Below are 27,170 nucleotides of genomic sequence, written 5' to 3'. Positions count from 1 at the left end.
AAGAGGATCCATCTATCTGGACGTGGCTAGATTCATGATCACGCAGAGGCAAAATGACAATGACCATACCCATGCCCTCTTCCCTTCCCCCTCCCCTTCCAAAAAAGCATACAAGAATGAGATGGCAGCCACTTTATTGAAGAATGCCAATTGCAGAATTCTTTCTTTCAATGGAAAATCATCTGCTGACAACAATTGCAGAATTCTTTCTTTCAATGGAAAATCATCTTCTGACAACAATTGCAGAATTCTTTCTTTCAATGGAAAATCGACTGTTGGCCAGGCTTCACAAGAAAATGTGCTGCCTAATCTCCCTATTTCTAGAAGAGCACGCAGATATATTCCTCAGGTAGGCCTGGATTTCATATTTTTTTACAGTCATTTTCACTAGATATTCCATAATCAAATCTTGAATACCATTGATATTCACTGGTTATTGGATCATCCCAATATGGAGGAATGCGTTATACAGATTTTTTTCTTTTTCATTTGCAACGCTGAAATCGCTACCACACCCCTTCCAATTTCTTAAACTTTTTTATAACAGAATAATGTTAGAATCATTTCAGTACAGGAAAAATACCCCTTTGCAAACAAAGCCATGATCGCATTTTTTTTGTTAATCATTGATATACTCTTCGGACACCAGATAAACTACATAGTATTTGGGGTTTTTTTAATTAGTACACTGGATATGCCTATCTGAGGACCATTGTCCTTTGTCTTTTTTTCTTCACCTAGTAATTTAACTTATCCATGTTGATTTCAGTCTGCAGATAGAACCCTGGATGCGCAGATAGAACCCTGGATGCGGCCGACCTTCTGGATGATTATTACTTGAATCTATTGGATTGGAGTTCCACCAATGTTTTGTCCATAGCCCTGAACAACACTGTATACTTGTGGCATGCTTCTGATAGCTCTATATCTCAGCTTCTGATTGCAGATGAAGAAGAGGGTCCCGTTACCAGCGTTAGTTGGGCACTCGATGGGAGGCAAATTGCCGTTGGGTTGAATAATTCTGTTGTACAGTTATGGGACTCGCAATCTGATAAAAGGGTAAATAAAACTTGTTTATCTCTGCCAAGGTTTTCTCATTCTAATATAATGGCAATCGCTAAATTTGATATGATACAATTGCAGCTAAGAGCCTTGAAAGGGCATCATGAGCGTGTTGGTGCACTTGCTTGGAATGGTCCTATTCTCACCACGGGAGGGCTGGATGGGATTATAATGAATCATGATGTTCGCATCCGTGACCACATTGTTCAGACATACAAAGGACATACCCAGGAGGTTTGTGGATTGAAATGGTCTCCTTCTGGCCAACAACTTGCAAGTGGGGGAAATGACAATCTACTCTACATTTAGGACAAGAGCATGGCATCCCATAATCCTTCCTCTCAGTATTCCACCAATTAGATGAACATTGTGCGGCAGTCAAGGTCTTGGCATGGTGCCCCTTCCAGAACAATCTTTTGGCATCTGGTGGAGGGAGTTCAGACGGTTCTATAAAGTTTTGGAACACTCAAACAGGTGCCTGCCTGAATACCGTCGACACCCATTCCCAAGTCTGTTCATTGCTGTGGAATAGCCATGAGCGCGAGTTATTGAGTTCGCATGGCCAAATCAGAACCAGTTAACCTTATGGAAATACCCATCCATGGTGAAAATTACTGAACTTACAGGGAATACTGTAGAGTTCTTCATATGGCACAGGTATGAAAATTCATGCTTTTTATGAGTACTTATGCATGCATCCATTTTTTCCCTTGAAATTTGTCCTAACGACCCTTACCATTGATTTACTTCTTCAGAGTCCTGATGGGTACACAGTTGCATCAGCTGCAGCAGATGAAACACTCAGGTTTTGGCAAGTTTTTGGGGCTCCCGATGCCTCAAAGAAGACTAAGACTAAAGATGCAAAAGGGGCTTTCAACATGTTTCATACTCACATCCGCTAAGAAGTATCTGTCCAAATTCATGGAATCAGGATGGATGTTCAACTGAAGGTAGTAATTAGATGTTCTTTTTTCTGTTTACAAAGCTCTTTTGTAGGCACTCTATAGTTCTGTTGGATTTTCCTGTAGCAAATTCCAATTTCTTCTTTGTAATATATTATAATTTCTTCCTTTGTACTAATAGCATGAATTGTGTATAGACGGGCTTGCAAGTTTCATGCTCACATCCGCCAAGTATTTGTCCAGATTCATGGAATCAGAATGGATGTTCAACTCAAGTTAGTAATTAGATGTTTTATTTTCTGCTTGCAAAGCTCTTTTGCAGGCGCTCTATAGTTCTGTACTCATAGCATGAATTGTGTATTTTATCTATTGTGGACCCTGATGGAACAATGTTGCAACAGCTTTGTGAGACAATGATCCATTTCTTCAGCTGCGTGATAAGCTTTAAAGTGGTTTTGGCAAGTCTTTGGAACTTCAAAGACGGTTCCAAAAATGATACGTTATGGCTGTTATCAAGTATCTGATTCACATCTATAAAAAGGCCTCCATGCTTCTAGACATGGAATGATGATGAGGGGATGCTCAATGTTGGAGGTAATGCTTGAATTATTTATCTTGTTCATTAGCTGTAAGGAACTTTTATCTATATTTTTATCTCCTGTATATTTTATCTCTGTAATATGTTACACTATCCCATCATGCAATTCTTGTCACACGTGCATTCTGATAGGATATTGATTGATATTAATCAGAGTAACTAATGACATACATAAGTACTACTCCGACTCATGTGGCTACAATTCTAACATTAAAAAATATGACTCATGTGGCTACAATTCTAACATTAAAAAATATTGACTGCACTGAACTAACTAACTTCTTAAATAAGCAGACACTAAATTGAGAGCTTCTCATGTCCTGCCAGGACAGGCAATATGGACATTTTGTGTTGTATACCTGTTGTGAGGTCATGTCCATGGTTTTAAACCTTGGCTCTCATGGAACTGCTGCCGTCATCAATAATCCTTGTCCTGTGTCTCCAAACAAATCTTGAATTTTCGTGGAAATTGTTTATGCTTCTTGTATCCAGTAATCATCTCTTGCCTCCAGTTACTAATATATGTTATTGGGCTGTTTGACTGATAAGCCATTGCATTCTGTATTCCTCTGCTCTCATGGAATTGTCTTCCTTATCAATCATGATTGCCCTATGTCGCCAAACACATCTTGAATGTTTGTCGAAATTGTTCACACTCATTGGTTCTATCTGGTCATTATATCTTGCCTATGATTACTGGCATCTATTATTGGGCTCTTGGAGAGACCAGACATTCTTATCCTGTATTTCTTTGCATTTCAAATCGGTTCCAGTTCTGGCATTTTTGCTTTGTCCGATAGCTATCCTGTGCCTGTATTTTTCTATGAAACGGTTTTTGGAGTTGTTGCGACTCCTCCATCTGGGTTACCGCTGTATTCTTGCCATATTTTGGCTTGCAGAACATAATTTTTTTTCATACTCTACGTTCAGCTAATTAGAATATTTGCAGTTACCTCTGAATTAAACATACCCATCTCTACTATTTCATGGACGTTTTCATTTTTTATAAAAAAATTTCTAAATGTGTTTTGCAATACCTTTCTTACCAGATAATACAGGTTACCACTCACATGTAAATCAAATTAAGTCGAAATTTCAATCATGGTTTCATTTTTTATTTTCACTTCCCAATAAATTTTGGTAATGAATTCCGTTAACGATGAACAAGAAATAATCAGATGAAATTCTGTCTTTGCCTGTTTAAAGGTAATTTGAAGGAAACACTGATAGGAACTACCTTCCAAGATAATTTAAAGGAAATACTGACAGGTATACTGGTAGCATTCAGTTTGTCAGATTTATTCAGAATTTGCAGATGATTTATAATTTATTATATATGGCTGATTGATACTCAATATTACCATTTACCAGATGTCTAGCAAACAAATTTTCATCCATTTAGTCAACAATTAAAATTGGATCAATGAGATGTAATCTGCAAATGAGATCTGTGAAGAATCAGTGGGAATAATTAAGATAAATTCTGGGTTTTCCTCTAGCTTCGAAGGCTAAATGACACATGGTCAATTATTGAATTTATTAAATGAGAGACATTTTGAGTTTGCAGGATACTGTTTAATTTGTTATGCATTGCTATACTTAGCACTTCCATAACATTTGTCTAACACGATGAATTGCTTCTCTTTACTACACATGTTACAGAAGATCGTTCAAGGTGCCTTTAAGGAACATGGGATCTTGCCAGCATTCTAAGATGTTCGAGGATGGGTTCAACTCTCCGAAGAAGAATCATACAGAGAAGAGCAGCATGGTTCCTCAATTGCATTTTTTTAATGTCAAGATCTTAAGGTGCGCTCTTTTGTTATTGGTTCTGTACTTAGCTAGTTGCACTACAATTTTCCAGCACAATTAAATTGGTAAGTGTCTCTAGTTGATACTATCTGTGCTTCATCTTTATTATCTTTTATGGTATGAATTGTCTTGTAATTTCATTTATTATATTGCATTCTTTACTGACAATTGCCTCATTGTAGCTCCCCCCTCTTCCCTTTAGTCATTGATAATCAATATCTATTGATGGCTGCCCCATAATCTTCCAACGGCATTTTTCAATGCCATCAATCGGGAGGAAATTTTTCCACCTTTCAGCTTCTTAAATTGAAATCAACTTTAAGTCTTTTTGGGACTAATGTTCAAGGCATTGGGAATAACCAAGATATAGGAAAAAAGGAAAAAATGTTGATGAGCAGCCTCCATTACTTCAAAGCCTTTGATCATTATTTTTGAAAGGCCAATGCATGGATATAAATCCAAGTGTTTAGATACAGGTTTTCTGAAAATAGTTTAACCTTCAAAATCTCAGGGTTCTGAATTACAATTTCGCATTGAATAGAATCGAATAACTAAAAGTTCAGCCTGCCCTGTATTTTCCTTTACTGAATCTACAATATATATGTTTCACTAGCATAAATTATAATATGAATGAAGTTTTGGTTCTGGCATTACATATGGGATCTATCTAATTCAATTAATTCAATTCTCAGATTCTTTAATTACTCTTGAAAAAAACTATGAAAAGTGAACTGCATAATTTCTTTTAATTTTCATGCATAATGGTGTAATGCTTCAATATATTTTATTTTATTATTAAGATGTAATGCATCAATATATTTTATTTTCTTTTAATGTTTCAACAAATTTTATTTTATTATTAAGGTGTAATGCGTCAATATATTTTATTTTATTATTAAGACCATATATTTATTATAAATCCATAAATTAAAGACCAAATATTCTTAAATTATCATCATTATTGTTATTTTTAAATTTATCCTTAAAAAATAGCTATTTTAACATGACAACATGAAAACACAAAAAGGTGCATAACTCCCAAAAATAAGTTATTTTTGTTGGAAATAATATTGAGAGGGAGGGTGAATCAGTATTATTAAGTCAAATATTTCCTTTTTCAATTCTAGATGATATAGGCTACTTCTGTTAATAAAAACCGCGTATATACGCAACTATAGATAAAGAAACCCGCGTATACAAAGCAGACTTAGAATTTGACTTATCTTTCAAATGTTAGTTATTAATATGTGTATCAGAAGCAAATAAACAGTACCAGAAACAGAGCAGAAGACAGTCACACACAAGAACACAAGATATAAGGAGGAAACCCAATGTGGGTGAAAACCCCCTGCTGCAATTCGTCTCTATCTTCTTTTTAATTAGAAAATTCTCTTTACCATGTTTTGTATTGGTGCAGTCTTTACCAGTACTCAGGCTGCAACCTGCAGAGAGCTACAACTCTCTCTCGTTTTCCAGCTTTCTTGGAAGGGAGCTCCAACCCCCTAAGCTCTTGTACTAGCTTGAGATACTAGTACGCAGGCTCCTACCTGCAGAAGGCTGCAACCTTCTCTTTGCTTTCAGGGACCTAGTTTCATTAATTTTCAGACTGGATCCACAAGTAACATTAATCAAACATCAAGAATTTCTGCATAACCCAAACTCCTTTTCACCAATCAAAAGCTGAAACAAATAAACACTTCTCTGATCAGTGTACCCAGAACACAGTAACTGTAATCGAGCACCAATTCTGAACCCAGAACACTGCAGTAATAAAACAGAAGTAGCTAGAACATAAATCAAGATATATACGCTGCTTCACTGTTCAGCAACCTGCGAGTATACGCTTCTGTACCACAACCAACCTGTGTATATGCTTCTTTCATTCACAGAAAAAGCGTGTATACGCACCTGCAATTCACTGAACCTGCGTACAGATCTATAAAGGATAATTTATTCTTTTAAGCATTCAGACATTAGTTAACCCAGATTTATAGATCAAGAGTGTGCCACATATAACAGATCAAAATCATATAGAGATACCAATGTTCAAGCCTTGAGATTTTGATCCATCAATAGTCCTTATCCTTCTTGCGCTCAAGTTCCTCCTTCATTCAGATCTAGATCTGCACCATAACCCAATCACCAGTATTCCAGATCTAGAACAATATCAGATATTCAATAAATCAGATGATCTTTTGCCACATGATCTCCTTCCTCTTTTATAGTTTTAGGCCTTCCACAATACCACGGTCCAAAACCATAATGAACAATACCAAGGGCCCAATACCTAGGGTCAACACATCTGACGAGATACCATGGTCCAAAACCATAGGTTCAAATTCCAAGGACTAACAACCATGGACCAAAAATAAGTTTCCCACCATGTACACGCTTTTCTGTGCATAAAAGCGCGTGTATACGCATACGCGACTTTTGAACGTATAACCCGCATGTATATGCATCTTCGACAAGGTGAACCTGCGTATACAAGATTTCCTTCATTCTGAGCACCCGAACTGAGATCTGACACCAAAGTGAGTTGCCATCAAGGACAAAACCTATACCATAGAGCCACACCTGTGCCAAAAATGCCAACAATCTCCCCCTTTGGACTTGATGGCAACCCCAAGATCCTCAAAGTCATTCTCCCCCTTTGTCATCAAGGGCAAAGGGCTGTGCTCCCCCTGAGTACATGTTGATATCTCTGCTCTGCTGTGCTGAACATGCTCCCCCTTACTGTAGGCAATATCTGCAAAAAGATGTTCTTCAAGAAGAACCATGACTTATACATCATAAAAGACCTTCCTATCACTAAAAAACTCAATACATACAACCATCACCCAACCAAGTGGGGATCATCCACCCAACCAAGTGGGGATACATCAGAAATTTACAGATGACAACCAATTGCATCAATCATCCCAGGCATAGTGGGAAAACCAAAATAGGCCGTTACACGACCTTGATAGAAAAAGATATATATTGACATAGAGACGAAATATCAAGACTATGCAAATCACCAATAACTACTATCAGCAACATCTGACAATCACTATATATATCAGCAACCATGTTCTCCTTCTGTTCTCCTTTCTGCAGCTGATCCACCTGAACCAAAAACAGCTTAGAACCAAGAGCTTCTAAGGTAATGCCAACAATGCATTATTAGAAGATTATCTGCTCCCCCTAAACCTGTGCCTGATGGTCTCTGAGAGACCCATATCAGACTCTCTTCAACCAGAGTCTGTCCTTGCTGATTTTCTTTAGAACTCCATATACGCGACTGCACCTGCATAAATAGGCGTATGTACGCGGATTCCCCTCATCCAACTCGCGTACACCAACTTTTCTTTAAAACGGACAAGCTTCAACAGCAGGATGAAGCATCAACTACTCCCAGCTTCTGTCTGAGATATTCAAAAGTTTCCCTGGGCAGTGGTTTGGTGAGGATATCAACAATTTGTTCCTTAGAAGGAACATACTCCAACTTGACTTTTTGCTCAAGCACTTGTTCCCGAAGAAAGTGATATTTGATAGGTATGTGCTTGGTCTTTGAATGCATGACATGATTCTTTGAAATGCTTATTGCACTTGTATTATCACATAAGATAGAGACAGGTGGAGTACATGTGATTTGAAAATCTTGCAAGGTTTGCATCATCCAAAGAAGTTGAGTGCAACAAGATGCAACAGCCACATATTCCGCTTTAGCTATAGATAAAGCAATCGAACTCTGTTTCTTGCTGAACCAAGATACTAATCTGGAACCCATAAAGAATGCACCACCACTTGTGCTCTTCCTATCATCCATGCTTCCGGCCCAATCTGTATCTGTGTAAGTATGAAGTGTGAGATCTGTATCTCTAGGGTACCATAAGCCATAGTTTTGAGTTCCTTGAAGGTACTTGAAGGTTCTCTTGACTGCCTGAAGATGAGTTTCCTTTGTATTTGCCTAAAATCTTCCAACTATTCCCACTGCATGCATGATGTCTCATCGGGTACCTGTCAAATAAAGAAGACTTCCAATCATAGATCTATAGGTTGGTTGATGCACTGCTACCGATTCATCATTTGCACTGAGGCTGCATCCTGTAACCATGGGGGTACATGCTGGTTTTGAATCTTCCATGCCATACTTCTTCAGAATCTGCTTGAGGTACTTGGTTTGAGACAAGAAGATACCGCCTTCATTTTGTTGGATTTGCAATCCAAGAAAGTATGTCAGTTCTCCAAGAAAGGACATTTCGAATTCTTTCTGCATCACCAAGGAAAAGCTTTGACTCATAGCTTCTTCATTGCTTCCAAAGATAATATCATCTACATACACAACAAGTATTAGTAATTTGTTATTTTCAATTTTTATATAGAGATTGCTATCTGCTGATCCTTTTGAAAAACCTTGTTGATGAAGATATTTATCCAAACGATAGTACCAAGCCCTTGGAGCTTGTTTAAGCCCATAAAGAGCCTTTTTAAGTCTGCATACAAGATTTGGATCATTCCCAAGGATAAAGCCATCTGGTTGCTCTATGTACACTTCTTCTTCTAAGTCTCCATTCAGAAAGGCTGATTTTACATCCATTTGAAATACTTTGAACTTCTGGAAGCTAGAGAGAGCAAGGAACATTCTGATGGCCTCAAGTCTAGCAACGAGAGAAAAAGTTTCTTCAAAGTTTATTCCTTCCTGTTGAGCATACCCTTTACAAACAAGTCTGGCCTTGTTTCTAATCACTTCCCCATTTTCATTCAACTTATTTTTGAAGATCCATTTTGTTCCTATGACATTTTTGTCTTTTGGTCTAGGAACCAACTCCCAAGTGTTATTTTTTTCGATCTGCTCAAGCTCTTCATCCATTGCCTTAACCCAACACTCATCTTTGCATGCTTCTTTTACATTTTGCGGTTCGGTGGAAGAGAGCAATGCCAAGTAGCTTGAAGCTTCTGCTATTGTTCTTCTTGTTTGTATACCTGCTTCTTTCTGCCCCAAAATTTGAGATTCTGGATGATTCTTTTGAACATACCTGGATGGAGTCTTTTCTTCTATCCTTATCTATTCCTCTGTGCCTCTTGGGGTTCTTCTTCATCATCTGTTTGATTTGGAGAGTAGCCTTCATCCTCATTGATATTTTCATGATTCACTTCCCTAGGGATGTATCCTTTTTCATCAACCACTACATCAATGCTGTCAACAATTCTTCCAAGCCTTTTATTATAACACTTATATGCTTTGCTGTAGGGAGAATAACCAAGGAGAATGCCTTCATCTGCTCTAGGTTCAAGTTTGCCAAGCTGCTCATCAGTATTCTTAATATAGCATTTGATCCCAAAATTTTTGAAATGCTTTACCGAAGGAGTCTCACCATACCAGAGCTCATGAGGAGTTTGAGTGTTGTTCACTCGGACATTTGTTTTGTTGAGAATAACAACCGCTGCATATGCAGCTTCACCCCAGAAGGTTGCGGGAGTTCCAGACTCATCAAGCATAGCACGAGCCATTTGTTGGACTATTCTGTTCATCCTTTCCGCCACTCCATTTTGCTGAGGAGTCCTAGCTCTAGAGAATTCCCTTCTTATTCCATGTTCTTCACAGAAATCAAAAAATTCATTTGAGGTAAATTCCCCACCTCTGTCGGACCTGAGGCACTTAATTTTGTAATCTGATTCATTTTCAGCCAAGGCTTTGAAGGATTTGAATTTTTCGAATGCTTCGTCTTTGTGCTTCATAAGTTCTAACCAAACAAACCTGGGGAAGTCGTCAATGAATAGTATAAGGTATTCTTCTCCTCGAGGTGACCTTGTCCTAAATGGACCACATACATTTGTATGGACTAGCTCAAGAGGCCTGCTAGCTGATCCTTCCTTCTCAGGAAAGTTAGTTTTGGTTTGCTTATCAAACTGACATGATTTGCATATGGTGTTGTCTGGAATTTTTATACCTGGAAGACCACGAACTGCCTGGTATTTGCATGCTTTCCTTATTTGTGAAAAGCTTGGATGCCCCAACCTCCGGTGCCATAACCAATGTTCATCATCCTTGCTTAAATAGCATTGTTGTTGTCCTTCTTCAAATATGTATAGATTATTTGGAGTTCTTCTGCCTTTGATCATTGTTTCTCCTGTATCAAGATCACGAACACTACATCCATTTGATCGAAATATTATCTCGGTTCCTTGATCGAACATCTGACTAACACTTAGTAGATTATGCTTCAAGCCATCAACATACAAAACATTTCCAGCTTTGACCTGTTCTTTCAACTGAGCAGTGCCTTTTCCTTTTATGGCTGCAGGGGTATCATTTCCAAAAGACACCTTCTTTCCCTTTTCTAATGCAGTATATGATTCAAGTTTTTCTTTATCCTCTGTCATATGCTTCGAACATCCGCTGTCGATATACCATATATTTTCCTGTCCTTCTGCATAGAAGGCTATCCCACATCTTTCTGGTTGTGGTTCCTTCATTCTCCATGTTCTAGCACTTGAGGTATGTTCCTTCTGAGTTGTCTTCCAAAACCTGCTCCTGCATTCAGAATCTTCATGACCGAAGTTATTACAAATAGAACATTCAACTTCATTTTCAAGGGCCGAAAAGTTGTTATAAGTCCTTTTCGTGATTCCAGTCATGTTCCTTTGTTTTTGAGCTTCTCTAGTCATGATTGTCTTATAGGCAACACATTGAGCTGCTTTGTGACCAAAATTATGGCAAGAGAAACATTGGCCATTGAAGAAACTCCTGCGATTATCAAATCTATCATCCAATCGATTGTAGTTTCTACTGACATCCATTCTTGAGGCAAATTGGGAAGATTTTACCTGTGGCTGATTGTAGCTTCTGTTTGTCCTTAAGGTAGCTTGTCCCCGATTTTCTTGATAGTCTTTATTCATTCTTGAGGTAAACTGTCCCTGATTTACCTGATGATTTCTATTAGGCCTTTGCTTGCTCTTCTTTGCTGCATCAAGATAATTTTTGGAGGTAGAAGCTTGAGATGTTTCTCCATTATATCCCAGACCTGTCTTGATTAGTGGAGAACGCTGCACATTGATAATCTCATCCAGAGTTTCAGATCCTTTAACAAATTTAAGATTAATAGCTTTTGTTTTCTCAATCTCCTTTCTAAGACAAACAATTTCACATTCCAATTTTTCAAGATGTTTTTCCCTTTCAGCCAGTTGACATTGTAGAGAATCAATAATTGCACTTTTCTCTTCTAAGCAGATTTTGAGATTAGTCATCTCTCCAGAAAAACCTTCTACATCTATAGCATCCATGTAGTCATCATCTTCAAAAGCCATTAAAAGTTTATACTTATTACCTCGTTCATCTTCGTCACTATTTGAAAGTCCATCACTATCTTCATGAGTGTAATAGCTTTTCTTATTTGCATTCTGTTTCTTGTTCCATCTAACAGGTTCCTTCCCTTTGTCAATATTATCCTTGTGAGGACATTTGGTAGCATAGTGACTGACTCTTCCACAAGCAAAGCATTTGAAAGGTAACTTACCTCGGAACCGTCCAGTACCCCGTTGAAGATTTCTGACAAAATTTGATTCTTCTTCTTCTGATGACACGTGTCCTGACTCATAGTACTCGCCTTTGCCTGAAGCCTTGAAGGCAGCTTCTCTCCTGTCTGATGGTCCTCCTTTCCTCATTTCATAAGCAGTTAGAATACCGTGCAACTGTGACATTTTAAGGCTTTGTAGATTCTCTTTTTCTTCTATTGCAGAAACTTTAGATTCAAACCTCGGGGACAAAGATCTTAGAACTTTTTCAACCACAACAGCCTCTTTTATTTCTTCACCCAAATTTTTCATACAATTAACAATCTCATCTACACGAAGAAAATAGTTAGCCACACTTTCATCATTATACATCTTGAGATTTTCATACTGAATCCTGAGGGTTTGAAGTTTTGCTCGTTTTACCTGATCATCTCCTTCATAGCTTAGGACAATCTTGTCCCATATTTCTTTTGCTGATTTTAACTGCACAACTTTCACGAATTCTGATTGAGATAAACATTCCTATAGAGTATTGACCGCCATTGCATTTGTTTCATATTTCTTCTTCTCAGCCAGATCTGTAGGAGTTGCTGCTGGAAAAGTATATCCTGTATCTATGATATCCCAGACTTCTGTACCCAAAGATTAAAGATAGGGAGTAACTCTTACCTTCCAATATACGTAGTTTGTCCCATCAAAAACTGGTGCCCTGATTGATGCTTCCCTCTCGTAGTTGCTCATGATGAAGGATCTTCCTTCAAGCGATCAAGCTTCTTCAGAAGGACCCGCTCTGATACCAATTGTTGGAAATAATACTGAGAGGGGGGGTGAATCAATATTATTAAGTCAAATATTTCCTTTTTCAATTCCAGATGATATACGCTACTTTTGTTAATAAAAACCGCGTATATACGCAACTATAGTAAAGAGATCCGCGTATACAAAGCAGACTTAGAATTTGACTTATCTTTCAAATGTTAGTTATTCATCTGTGTATCAGAAGCAAATAAACAGTACCAGAAACAGAGCAGAAGACAGTCACACACAAGAACACAAGATATAAGGAGGAAACCCAATGTGGGTGAAAACCCCCTGCTGCAATTCGTCTCTATCTTCTTTTTAATTAGAAACTTCTCTTTACAATGTTTTGTACTGGTGCAGTATTTACCAGTACGCAGGCTGCAACCTGCAGAGAGCTACAACTCTCTCTCGTTTTCTAGCTTTCTTGGAAGGGAGCTCCAACCCCCTAAGCTCTTGTACTAGCTTGAGATACTAGTACGCAGGCTCCTACCTGCAGAAAGCTGCAACCTTCTCTTTGCTTTCAGGGACCTCGTTTCATTAATTTTCAGACTGGATCCACAAGTAACATTAATCAAACATCAAGAATTTCTGCATAACCCAAACTCCTTTTCACCAATCAAAAGCTGAAACAAATAAACACTTCTCTGATTGCTGTACCCAGAACACAGTAACTGTAATCAAGCACCAATTCTAAACCCAGAACACTGCAGTAATAAAACAGAAGCAGTTAGAACATAAATCAAGATATATACGCTACTTCACTGTTCAGCAACCTACGAGTATACGCTTCTGTACCACAACCAACCTGCGTATACGCTTCTTTCATTCACAAAAAAAGTGTGTATACGCACCTGCAATTCACTGAACCTGCGTACAGATCTATAAAGGATAATTTATTCTTTTAAGCATTCAGACATTAGTTAACCCAGATTTATAGATCAAGAGTGCGCCACATATAACAGATCAAAATCATACAGAGATACCAATGTTCAAGCCTTGAGATTTTGATCCATCAATAGTCCTTATCCTTCTTGCGCTCAGGTTCCTCCTTCATTCAGATCTAGATCTGCACCATAACCCAATCACCAGTATTCCAGATCTAGAACAATATCAGATATTCAATAAATCAGATGATCTTTTGCCACATGATCTCCTTCCTCTTTTATAGTTTTAGGCCTTCCACAATACCACGGTCCAAAACCATAATGAACAATACCAAGGGCCCAATACCTAGGGTCAACACATCTGACGAGATACCATGGTCCAAAACCATAGGTTCAAATTCCAAGGACTAACAACCATGGACCAAAAATAAGTTTCCCACCATGTACGCGCTTTTCTGTGCATAAAAGCGTGTGTATACGCATACACGACTTTTGAACGTATAACCCGCATGTATACGCCTCTTCGACAAGGTGAACCTGCGTATACAAGATTTCCTTCATTCTGAGCGCCCGAACTGAGATCTGACACCAAAGTGAGTTGCCATCAAGGACAAAACCTATACCATAGAGCCACACCTGTGCCAAAAATGCCAACAATTTTTGAATATGTACAATGAATATTGTGAAAATCTAACAAATAAATATAAGGTTTAAGGTTTAGTATAAAGTGGAATATTTGAAAATGGTACTGAAAACAATGGTATTAGATTGGATAAATAAATGTATGTTTTGAATAGGCAAAATATTTGAAGATGGATTGGACAACAATTATATGAAATATGTGCAAGTCTGATATTTAGGTGCAATTATATGTTTTATTTTATATGGACTTGCAAATATGAACATTGCAGGTCTTTTATGTTATATCTTAAAATTGTATTGCATAATTTTCAATATGACATATATATGGTTTATATCACCTCTAATTGCAATTATTATTAATTATTTTTATTATTCTTATTAGTTTAGAATAATATTGCAGATATTTCAATGTGACAAATACATGGACTATATCACATCTAAATTGTAATCATCTATCAATTCTTAAAGCCTTATATATCAAGGTAGGGGTGGGGAGGTTTCAAAAATATTGCAAATACAATGCATTGATAAAAATATCAAATTGTGTAAGACAACTAGAGGGATGGAGGGGTTAGCTTTGCAATGACATGGATCGTGATTTCAAATGTCACGAACAGGTCCATTGTGAAATGTGGATATTGCAATTAAAGGTTAGCCACAAGACCATTGTGACCTAGACTTGGTGATGGACATACAAGCAACCAACTATTGCTGATTTAGAGCTTTCATCAATAACAATAAGTGAGATTGTATATGATTATGTAACTACATGTTATATAAAGTAATGTTGGATTTTGGCATGCCTAACATAAAATCCTTTTTATCATACTTTATGTTCAATAGATTGGAATGTTTGCTAGTACCTCTAAAACCTAACATACCAGTCATTATTTCATGAATGTTATACCTTTTTCCTTTTCCAATGTACTGTGTCATACCTTTATGTATGCCAAGTAGTGGAGATTTTCATTAGAAGATAAATTAGATTCACTTAAATATTAATCATGGTTTAATTCTTTTATTTTCACTTCCAAATACATTTTGGTAATGAATTTTGCAAATGATGAATAAGAAATACTTGGATGAAACTCTTGTTGTTTTGTTCTTAATTCTTATGTAGTTCAAAGGAAATTTTGGCAGGTGCCTTAACTTAATGTAGCAGCATTTAGTTTTTAGATTAATTCATTAATAACAATAAGTGAAACTGTATATGATTATGTAGCTACACATTATATAAAGTAGTGTTGGATTTTGGCATGCCTAACCTAAAATATTTTCTATCATACTTTATGTTCAATAGATTAAAATGTTTTCTAGTACCTCTAAAATCTAACATACCCATCATTAGTTCATGGATGTTATACATTTTTCCTTTTCCAAAGTAGTTTTTTATACCTTTATGTATGCCAAGTAGTGGAGATTTTCATTAGGAGATAAGTTAGATTTACTTAAATTTGAATCATGGTTTAATCCTTTTATTTTCACTTCCGAATAAATTTTGGTAATGAATTTTGCAATTGATGAATAAGAAATGCTTGAATGAAACTCTTGTTGTTTTGCTCTTAATTCTAGGGTAATCCAAAGGAAATAATGGCACATGCCTTAACTTAATGTAGCAGCGTTTAGTGTTTTAGATTAATTCAAAATTTGCCAATAAATTATAATAATAAAACAACACTAATAATTCAAGCCACTAATATGAGTATCTATCTTAACATAAAAATGTCTCCTTCATGTATGGTGACTTTCAAGTTAAGATTGCCAAATTCATCCATGTTTCATGGGAGTAATTGCAAACTTGAAAATTACTTGGTAATTTTTTCACTTCACTTTATTGATTCACATTAGATTAGTTATGTAAGATTTGTTGGATATGGTTTTTGGTACGAGACACTTATGTTCCTTCCTTTTAATTGTTGATACATTGGATTCCTTGCACATGCATTTTATACACAATTCACATCCATTTTCTTTCATAATAGTTATTGAATGAAATCCTTACAGTTAATTCAATTTGAAAATTCTTTATTTGCAACTTGTATTAGAAACTTCTTAAGTATTTAACGAAAGGCATAATGATAGGATCTTGTAAAAATATAATGTTTTACAAATATTTTTTTGTTTGTAAGTTTGGCCGGACTACATCTTCATCATGTCCAATATATCACCCGGATCGGGGCGGGGAATTGAATCAATGACTTCACTTCAAGGAGTGCCTGAACAGAGCACGAGATCACTATCTATGCAAGACCCCGTGGACAATGTTTTACAAACAATTATAAACAATAAATTGTTCAATTTATATTGTTTTTTGTGTGTGAGTGTGTATATATATATATATATCTATATCTATATATATATATATATATATATATTGTAAAGAAGTAATTATATTAAATTATTAGTATAAATTGATCTAAATAAATGCATATCAAATATTTATAAGCTAAAAAATTAGCCTTAAATAGTAAACATGTGTATTTATAGTGGGAAAAACCTTAAAAAAAGGAAAATAACCCACTCTCAAACATAAAAAGTGCATTTATCTCAATCCACCATTAAATTCATCATACAACTTATTATGGTTACCAAAATCCTTAAAAAGCACAAATTTGGATCCTTTTTCCCCCATCTGTTTGCCTTCTACTATTTCACTAGATATATACAATAAGGTTGCTTGGAGGATCATTTCATCAATGGGAAAGTGCTCATCATGCTTGTTTTGTTCTTGATTTAGTGGTCTTATTAATTCAAAAGTAGATTTTTTTCCTTCAACTAATTTATAAATGAGAGTCTTATAGCCCACCCACTTTGCCAACATGGATTCTCTATGGAAATTAACTTCTGATTTTCGTTTTTTTTGTCATGTACACAAATCTTTGTTCTTGGAATGGATATAATGTCTCCATTCTCAATGAAGGCTAGTTCCAAAAACTTCTAATGGTATGTGCAAGTTCAAATGAGTGCCCATTTAGAGATAATCCACTATGCTTGCCCATTTCCACCAAGGATCTCTATGTAGATAAGATAATTGGTTTTTTATTTCATATTTGAGAATTATGCAAGAAATGTCATTGGGTGAGGAGATTTCTAGAGCTACTACATCCATTTATATTATATCGCCAATTTTAACCAATTACTAATGTCCATCATCAAGGATGATTTGTTCTTTGTTGTTGATATAATCTAGGTGCAGATTTTATCAACTACTAATCACCAACATGCATGAGAGGATGGCTCTATTGCATACTTGGTTCATTGCTCAATTGTTTTTTTGTAATGCCAATTAAGTAGATATATCTCTATTTAACATAAACACTCCATATCTGTTTTGAAATTGAGTTTATCTTCTACTTATGACACATCTAATGCAAGAGTAGAGGAAAAAATTACTCTGATCCAAAATGTCAATTGAAGTTCTATTCTTGAATTTCATCTACATAACACTCCTACTCAACCATGCAAAAATCATATATATACTCTATTATTTGAAAGTGCTTACTCAACACTCTATGGTCTTATCTGTGCAAAAATAACTTTAGTGGTAAACTTTCCCATCCATACATCTATTTGTTACTTCCATTAATAAGATGCATCATTATGTTGAGAGGCACTTTACAATCCAATATGGGGGGGCGGGGGGGGAGGCCGGTGTGTTGTCATGTTAGTGTCAAATAAAAATATATTAAAAATAAAATAAAAGGATACTCCATTGAAAAAAATTAAAAAATCCAAGTCATCCTTAGAGTAAATTTAGATTTACGTTTTTGAGTTAGAACTAGAAAATATTGTCAATTTTACATCATAATAATAATAGTAATAATAATAACGAAGATTTACTTTTGATTATGAGTTGGTCATGGAAGTAGAAGAAAATGTTTTCTTATGATTCTTAATAAGAAAAGTAATGAAGACTTATTAATAAGCTCATAAGTTACTAATGAAACTAGAAAAAATATTGTTTTTATTAGTTAAAAAGGAACTAAAAAATGTACTTTATTCATGGTTGATTGCATGGAGAGTAACGAAGTGCTATACAACCCATTATTAGAACAAAAATAAATAACTATACATCTACATATGCCCATGACAACAAAAAATGCAAATAAACAAAATAAATAAATAACTACATATGTACATGACAACGTCTAAAAAAACAACGTAAATCCATCATAAATTATCAAGATGGATCTAATTTGTGAGGGTATAATTTATTTTATCATTTAATATGAAGGAAATAATACATGACATGTAATTAAATAATAACAAAATTACACTTTGAGAAATTTGATCCCTCTAGGTCCTTGATAGATTTGGGTTTAAAATGAATCTACTTTGATAGTACTACCAACAATTACTTAAACAAACCCTTCATGCACAATTCAAAAAATACACAATGCCCAATTTAGAATTAAATACAAATATATATGTCCTTGGAGTCGCCATGGGGGATTCCCACACTAACAATCTTGGGAGTGAGTTGTAGTTAAGACTACTTAAGCATTTAAAGGGGTCTATGCCCATACCAAGGATACCATATTATATTGACAATATGATCCAAATTATAGGAAATGGTGGTGGAGGTTTAAATCATTGATTTGATGAATAAAAGAGAATGATGTATGTAATAGCCATGAACCACTTATAGCCCATATAATGTTATAGTAATCTTTTTTTTTGCATTTACACAGTTGGATTTTAGGCAAACCAACATTCAAAGTGCCAATTAATTAATCTATAAATGCAATAGGTAATTAAATCATTGATCCAACGCATATTCAATCTCCTAGCAACCAATGTATAACCTCTAGGAAATGTAAGGTAGCCTACCAAAGCATATACAACCTATGTATGGCTTGTACAACCCTAAAGATAGGTAAAATGCACCATATTGTTGACTATGGAGCCTATATATCTTCTTGATTAAAAGGTCTTATTTTTATCCATGTTTGTATCCTAGTCCTGAAGGTGGGTGTGAGGGGGCAGGGGGGAGTGGGGTGGGGGGTAGGAGGCTTACCCACTAACTACTATTGCTATGGGGTCCATGAGGGCTAGAAATGATTGTTTAGAGTCCCCCTTGGTTAGGGGTTCAAGGAAGTGCCTCTCCAGATACATTTTTGGAAACAAATTATTGTAAAATATTGTAATTTTGTAGTCAATTGGGGCCATTCATCATTAAATTGTATAATGCTAGAATTTATGTTAGGGTTTTTTTTTCCTAGAAGAAAGCCCTCTTTTTATGAGGGCACTGTATTATGACTATGGATTATTGAGAAAGCATTGTAATTGAGAGAGGCGATTATGAGAGAGTGAAGAGGAAGTTGCAACAAATGTGTTGTAGGATATATTCCATCATTTTGTTGGATAGACTAAAAGGAATGGTTGGTTGTTTCTTTGTGGACATGGCCTAAATCAAGTGAACCACATATATTGGAGTCCCCTTTGTATTGTGTCATTATATGTTTTATTTTTTCATTTGTTTTGATTTATTGTGCCATGATCTTATTCCTGGCAAATGGTATTAAAGCCAAAGGTTTATTTGATTGATAAAACTCATAGGAACTAAGGTCTCCTAGTTCAACTAGGATAAATAGTGGAAGAAGGTTTTAGGGTTGAGAAGTTTAATGGTTAAAACTACCAACTATGGGATTTGCAAATGGAAGATTATCTACATCGATTTTTTTCTCCTACCATCAGCCATAATAGAAAAATAGGCAACAACTATGAAAGACAAAGAATGGAAGATTCTTGATAGAAGGGAATTGAGAACAATACAAATATAATTGGTGGCATCAATGACTTTCAACATTTCAAAATAAATGACAATATAGTGATTTAGTATTGGCGGTTTTCACAGTGCATTATATTAGATATGATTTTTGGGATTCAACTGTGTTAAGTAAGTCATTCATCTATGACCATTTGCATGAGAGGTAGTCGTAACTGATTAATTTTTCATGGAAATGGTCATAGATGAATGAATTACTTAACGCAGTTGAATCCCAAAAAATCATATATAATATAGTGATTGATGAAGGCATTAACTGAACTAATCCCTCAACTTCCAACAAGTTTTCCATATGAAGCATTTATTTAATATGAATATGATCCGTAACCCCTTGAGGGAAACTTAATTAGTGATCACTTTGAAAACAAAGTGTTATGCACCACGAGATTCCAGGTTCAAATCCCCTATGTTTACCCATGGCCACATGTTGGGGGCATCATGGTTCACTTAGGGGTTATAGTGGTAGTGGTCAAAATCGACCAATGTGTCATGCGAGTACGAGACCAATCCAATTGTTGATGCCTCTAGTAAACAAAAAATGAATATGATCCATAAATTGTCATGGATATTCCATTAGAATGTTTGTCACAATAGATATGATAAAATAAACTAAAATCTATGCTATGAGGATTAGTTTTCCTTTGCTTCCAAATTTAATAATTATTGTTTTTTCGTTATCCATGTAATAAATAAAATGAAAAAATAGCAAAAAATAAAATATAATCACACATCAACCACCAATGAACACAAGATATGCTATGGGAAACACTTACGAGAGAAAGAATAGCTAGAAGGTGAGGGTTTTTTTTTTATTTCTCTTTCTATGGAGTGGAAATAATGCAAGTACAAAGGAGAAGGCACTCTCTATGGAGTTGCTTGAGGCTTGTGGCTTTATAGGATACTATAAAACACTAGATCTCTTTGTTATTTTCTCTCACTCCCACTTCCATTTGTCTTTTTCTACTATGGAACATGTTACAATCGAAATGAATGAAACGTTCTTTTCCCTCTAGTGGACTGGTTATAACATTGTTTGATAGCCAACTAAGGGTTAGGTTTGACTCCTTCAACTCTTAATTAGAGTTAAAAATTTGACTCCTCTAGAGACTTCTTCAAATTCCCATGTGGCTAGCCCCATATGCATGAGTAAAAGGGGCTAACCTAGCATCCACTTGAACCATGGTGGTCAATCATGATAGGTCAATTTCTATGAGGCATAACTTTTCCATATAAACTCCAATTGATGTGATTCTTACACCATTGGAAATGTTAGTAAGAGTAGAATAATTTCACATGTTTTTTCACTTTGGTGAGAAACATTTACCCCCCAAAAATGTCATTTAAGTCATCAAAATGGACCCAAAAGGTTTTTTACTGCAATTCTCCAAATTGGGTCCCATTAATAAAACTAGTCTTGCAAGTTTATTTCTTCACTTTTTCCACTTTGGAAACATCAATATAGATTTAGAATAATACAATTATCCATTATAAATTACACCTCTCCATTTTGGGAGGTTTTTGGTCTATAAAATCTTTTATTAAATGAGGTAAGGTTCCCTAGAGTACCGTTTAGCCTTGTCTAGAAGTTGTCCTTCCAACCCAATTTTCCAAAGATGATGTTTCCCTTTTCTTATAGTTATATACTCTTCTACAAAATTGTATCCTCTTACAACTAGGCTTATGAATCTGGAGATCGATACTCTATGGAAGGCTGGACTCACTCCTCTTCTTGATCCAACATGGAAGATGTAGAAATTTTACTAGAGAGAAATAATATTTTATATAGAGTAAAATTAAACCAACAAAAAAACATAAAGCATAAATACAATCCACACAATATTGACTGTAGGAAAAACCCAACTTCAGGGAAAATCCAAACGAATGGAATTCCATCATATCCCTTGGCCAAAACCTAGCCAAGCTGGCCAAGTGAGTCTTCACCCTCACATCCCCTAGCCTATTAAAATAGAGTTACTCCCATCCTTTTAAAGGCTCTATTACATGAATTCCATGGGAACAAAACCATGGGAAACCAAAAAACTGTTGATTTTTGTAGCTTGGGAGGTACTCTAAGGCTTAAGTTTCAAGGTTTAGAGGGAAAAGTGCCACAAGGATCACTTGTGGGCTTGGAACCCAAGGTAGGGGTTTTTCACCCATCGGGATTTGGGTCAACACCATGAAGGATTTCAGCATGAGAAAATTTGAGGTGATAGAGCTTGGCATTTTGATTCTAACGCTCCCAAGATCACTCAAATCGAAGCTCTAGAAAGGATAGAATGTGGGACTAGAGACATGTCTCTTCAAATGAATTCATGGATCCCTCTTTATGTGTATATATAGAGGTGGAGTGGAGGACTTATTCCTCGTCCAAGGGCATCAAATACCACAATACATATTTGAAATTAGGTTGAGCTCTAGAAAGGATAAAACGTGGGACTGGAAGTACTATTTTGGAGAGTATTTGATCCTCAACAAGGCAGAGACACCACATCAAGGAGGCCGCAAGCTTGGAGGTAAGTTTTGGGCTATTTTTATGGGCATTTTATATGATTTTAGGTTTGAAGGTAGCATAAGAGGCAACCACAGTAGAGAAAGGGTTTTAGGGATTGTTTGAGTGTGGTTTAGATATTACCTCTGTTTGTGAGGCCATAAGAGACTCAAGTAGGCCATAGGCCTTGCTGTCCCTAGAACAAGGATAAGTGAAAATTTAAGGACTAAATGGGGGTCTCAAGGGACAATGTCATAAAGGAGGAAAATCATGGAACTAAGCCGTAACAAGTGAAGGAGGTTTTGGAGAAGAAGAGAGGGGTTGTTTGATATGAAAATGAGATCTTAAATCAATATTAAGGTATTACAGACTCATGTGCAGGAATTCCTATATTATTTAGTGCAATGGATAAAAAATACTTCGAATAATATAAACAATGAACAGGTGTAAAACATAATAAACACAGACATCAACACAACAAAATAATTAAGGAGTTCACCAGACTTCCTGGCTACGTCTCCTGGTCCAGCTTTCGGTGTCGGCCTCTATATTATGTCTTTAAGAGAAGAATATTACAAGAGTGAGCTTGAATAGAGTCTCAACACAACAGTGACAAAACAACAGGGATTTCCTTGAAACACTTGAGTCTAAAAGAGTGCACAGACTCTCCCTCTTTCTCTCTGTCTTCTGCTTTCTCTTGCTCTCTTCTTTGTGTCCTCCTTATCTGCCATAGAGTTTCTTTTAAGCCTCTCGGCTCTACCCGTTCATCTACATTCTTGGGATTTTTGGCTCCCGATCACTGTCTATTCAACTCCCTGTTGAGCATTAAACAATAATTGTAAAACACTTAAGGTATGGTGGCCACCTGTTTTCAAATGAAAAGATTGGCGCAGTGAAAAATCCCAAATAATTGCTTCTTTGTTTACATAGAGAAATACACAGGAAAAACTATAAAACAGAGGAATTAGACGGCTGTTATGCCTCGTACATTATCATTCCTTTGGCATCCCACACTGTAGATTTGTTCTCATTCGATAGTTCACATCCATCATGATCATCCAACTTGCTCATGCATTCTGCACCGTTGATCTGCGACCATTTGATCTGACGACTAATGTGCATTTCAGATGGCTTACTTGCGTAGAGATCACCCACCCGAAAAAGCGGTTTTCTTTCTCCTTGCTACGTGCTACATGTCGATCAGTGTATGGGATCAGGCAGAGCCCGTCCAATACCACTTACTGCTTGAAGCCCGCCCGAAATACCATTTACCATGGAACCCAAATAACATAAAGTTGCATTCATAAATCCTTTTGGGTCCATGCTTTATCGTTGTAGCGCCATATGCCATGTCTCCTTTGTATTTTGGTTTTATAATGGAAATACACCAATACACAGAAGAAGCTTGACAAAACACTTTTATATTGGAACTCAAATTTTATAGAGCCGCATTTATAAACCCTTTCGAGTTCGCCTTGATTGCTATCACAAATCAAACGGGCTACGGGTCTTCGCCCCTTTGTATTGTTGCGATGCGATATATCACAATCACATATCGCATGGTTTTCGGGCCTTTAGTAAGTCCTTCCCTTGGAAACCTATGATGCAATGGTGTAATCACAGTCGTTGATCTACATGCTCGATCAACGGTTCGTGTTGTGTCACCAATCGCAGTCGCATTTCCCCTTGGGCCATCCCCGATACACTCTGCCAATGCGATATTGCCAAACCCTCCGATGCGATCCATCGATTTGATCTAGACTGTTGATCAGCCCGATCCAACAGCTCTGATTCAACAATACTTCAACCTTCACTTTACTCTGTTTTTCGCCATTCTTCATGGTTTTTCTTCTACGATAGTGTTTTCTGATAGTATTAAAGACTTAGACTTAGAGGTTTTAGGATCCATTTTGGATCACGCCTTCCGACTGAAAAGCTTTTGGACCACCAAAAGTTGGTTTTTAGGCATCGATCAAGTGAGGATACAACTCCCTCACTTGTTTAACTTCTATCCATCGTTCTTTGCTTATATTTGAACCTTTGAGCCCTACTCTCAGGTACTCAACATCCCCTCGACGCATAGTTCTCACCTTCCGGTCCAGAACTGTGTCTTCCTGTAACTCATTGAGATATTTAGGCAACAGATCCTCAATAGAAGAAAACTGTCTTTGCTCTTCAGGATCTTAAATCATTGATGGTTCATACAATCTCAAGCTTTTTGCATTAACGACTAAATAGATCTGCATATAAGCTGGTAAATCAAGGCGAAAAGTAATTTCACCAATTTTATCAAGTATCTTGAAAGGTCCATACCTTATTGGTTTTAGCTTCTTACCTTCACCTTGAATTCTGTCTTTGCTGATGTACAACCAGACTTTATCACCAACTTGCAAACTATGTTCAACTCGATGCTTGTCATGTCTTGCCTTATACTTGGCTTGACTTCTTTCCAGTTGTTCCTGTACTGCCTAGTGAATTGCTTTGATTTTCTCAATGAACTTGGTTGCTTTGTCCATATCACTATGTCCATTAACTGATATGTCTTTACCAAAGACAAAATCCAAGGGAGACTTTGGTATAAAACCAAGTCAAGTCTCAAAAGGAGATCTCTTAGTAGAAGAGTGCTTGGAATGGTTGTAAGCATGTTTCACATAACACAAATGCTCATCCCAAAGCTTGGGATGCTTGCTGCAATAACCTCTGAGCAACTGGATCACTGTCCTGTTGACCACTTATGTCTGACCATCTGTTTGTGGATGAAATGTTGTGCTCTTCTTCAACCTGGTGTCCATCAACTCCCATATATTTGACCAAAACTTCCCAACAAATCGAGAATCTCGATCATATACAATAGAACCCAAAATGAACCCATACATTCTGAAAGAAAAACTTTGATGTTTGTTCAGCTGTAACTTTCTTGTTACATGGTATCAAAATACACATTTTACTGAACCTATCCACAACAACATACAAATAATCATGACCATTCCTAGATTTTGGTAATCCCCCAACAAAATCCATGGAAACACTTTCTAAAGGACGAGAAGGAATTGGATGTGAAGTGTACAAGCCTAATTTTCTATTACTGGGCTTGCTTGTAGCACACATAGTACACCCTTTGATATATCTAGAAACTGTCTCATGCATTCTTGGCCAATAATAGAACCTTTGCAATTGTGCAACTATTTTACTTACACCAAAATGACCTGATATGAGAGAAGTATGTTATTCTCGGATTATGTTAACTCTTTTAGTTTGTGGAATGCATAACTTTCCCAAATGATATAAGAGTTGGTCCTTTACATAATAACCCAATTATTCTACCTGCTTTCCATGACTTAAAGTTGCATATACATCTTTAAAATCTACATCTTGAGCATACTGTTCAATGTAACTTTCATGCATTACTGAGTTATGCTTAAGTATAGTAGATGTATTTATGATTGGTCTTGACAACGTATCTGCAACCTTATTGTGTATGCCCTTCTTATATCTGATGACAAGATGAAATTGCTGTAGGAAACCCATCCACCTATAATGTCTTAAGGGAAATTTTAAGAACCCCCTCTAAATTTATATGTATAATAAATGGGAAAATCTCCATGGTATATAGGAAAAATGGAAGGCGATTTTATCAATAATATAATATGTATATATAATTTTTTGGCGAATCTCTTTCCAGGCATGGCGAATATTTTACTCAATTATAAAATCTTGTAAGATCTTGGTGAGTCTTTCACTAAATAATAAAACTTTGTAAGGTCCTAGTGAATCTTAGCACTGTGAACTCTTAGAGAATTTTTTGAAAAAGTATAAAACCATATATGACAAGAGCCACATGGTGGCAATATCACTGTTTTTTTCACATTTCCACGAAATGGAACTTGTTTATAAAATTATAAAAAAGCCAACCAAGTCCCCTATAATATGCAGGTAATTTTATAACAGAGTCTGATACATCTACTATGCTTGTCTTCATTCAAGTGTCATAGCTGCTATACTTAACACTGTGAATCACAACTCTCTCAGAACTCAACTCTATAGTGTAATTAAAACCTTTGGAAATTGAATCTGACAAATCTATAAAAAGGATTAGTGAAATAGAAGCTTTTGTGAATGAGCCCACTAATTATCACTGCTAAACAATCAATATAGACTATGAAGTCTTCCATCTTGATCACAATCGTGCTCACGATCAAGGGAGTGCGACCACCTAGCCTGACATAATGGCCATTATAGCTTCCAATAATCAACAACCACCTTGCAAGGACATCCTAGCTCATGTCTCATGAATTTTATTCATCAATCTTAACTAATATAAATCTTATAAAGATAATATTAGAGTCCTCTCCGGATTCACAGTTAATACAAGGGTAGAGGAAATTTTCTAGCTCAAGGCACTAGCCAATACCAACTTTGGTATTTGTGATCCCTTTGTGGGGATGCACCTACCCTGCCCCGTTGGGTTTCTGCCTTGTAACATAGTTCAAGGATCACAAGACTTTCCAATATTCCTACTCCATTAGACACACTTTATATGCTATACATAGTGAATGGAAAAGAAGCATTATAGAACATACAATTTCATAGAAGGAAGAAAAATCTTAGCCAGTTCAATATCAAAATCTTAACCACTGATTAATAAAGAATAACAAGTAGTGTAATGAATTGTTCTGAGTTATTTATTTACAAG

General features: G+C 36.2%; 1 long non-coding RNA gene across 1 annotated transcript; it reads left to right on the top strand.

Moving 5' to 3' along the window:
• Nucleotides 1-688: 688 nt before the first annotated feature.
• On the top strand, nucleotides 689-4,951 carry LOC149169026 (uncharacterized). Its single transcript, XR_016259358.1, has 4 exons — nucleotides 689-1,059; nucleotides 1,144-1,719; nucleotides 1,818-2,558; nucleotides 4,225-4,951. It is a non-coding gene; the product is annotated as an uncharacterized LOC149169026 (long non-coding RNA).
• The last annotated feature ends 22,219 nt before the right edge of the window (nucleotides 4,952-27,170 follow it).

Source organism: Pinus tabuliformis, chromosome 4_2 (assembly GCF_031772625.1).
Source record: "Pinus tabuliformis cultivar Carrire ecotype Pingquan chromosome 4_2, CPIR1, whole genome shotgun sequence".
In the NCBI taxonomy this organism is placed as follows: Eukaryota; Viridiplantae; Streptophyta; class Pinopsida; order Pinales; family Pinaceae; genus Pinus; species Pinus tabuliformis.
Note: the sequence above shows the minus strand (reverse complement) of the source record. Positions and strands in the feature narration are given on the sequence as shown.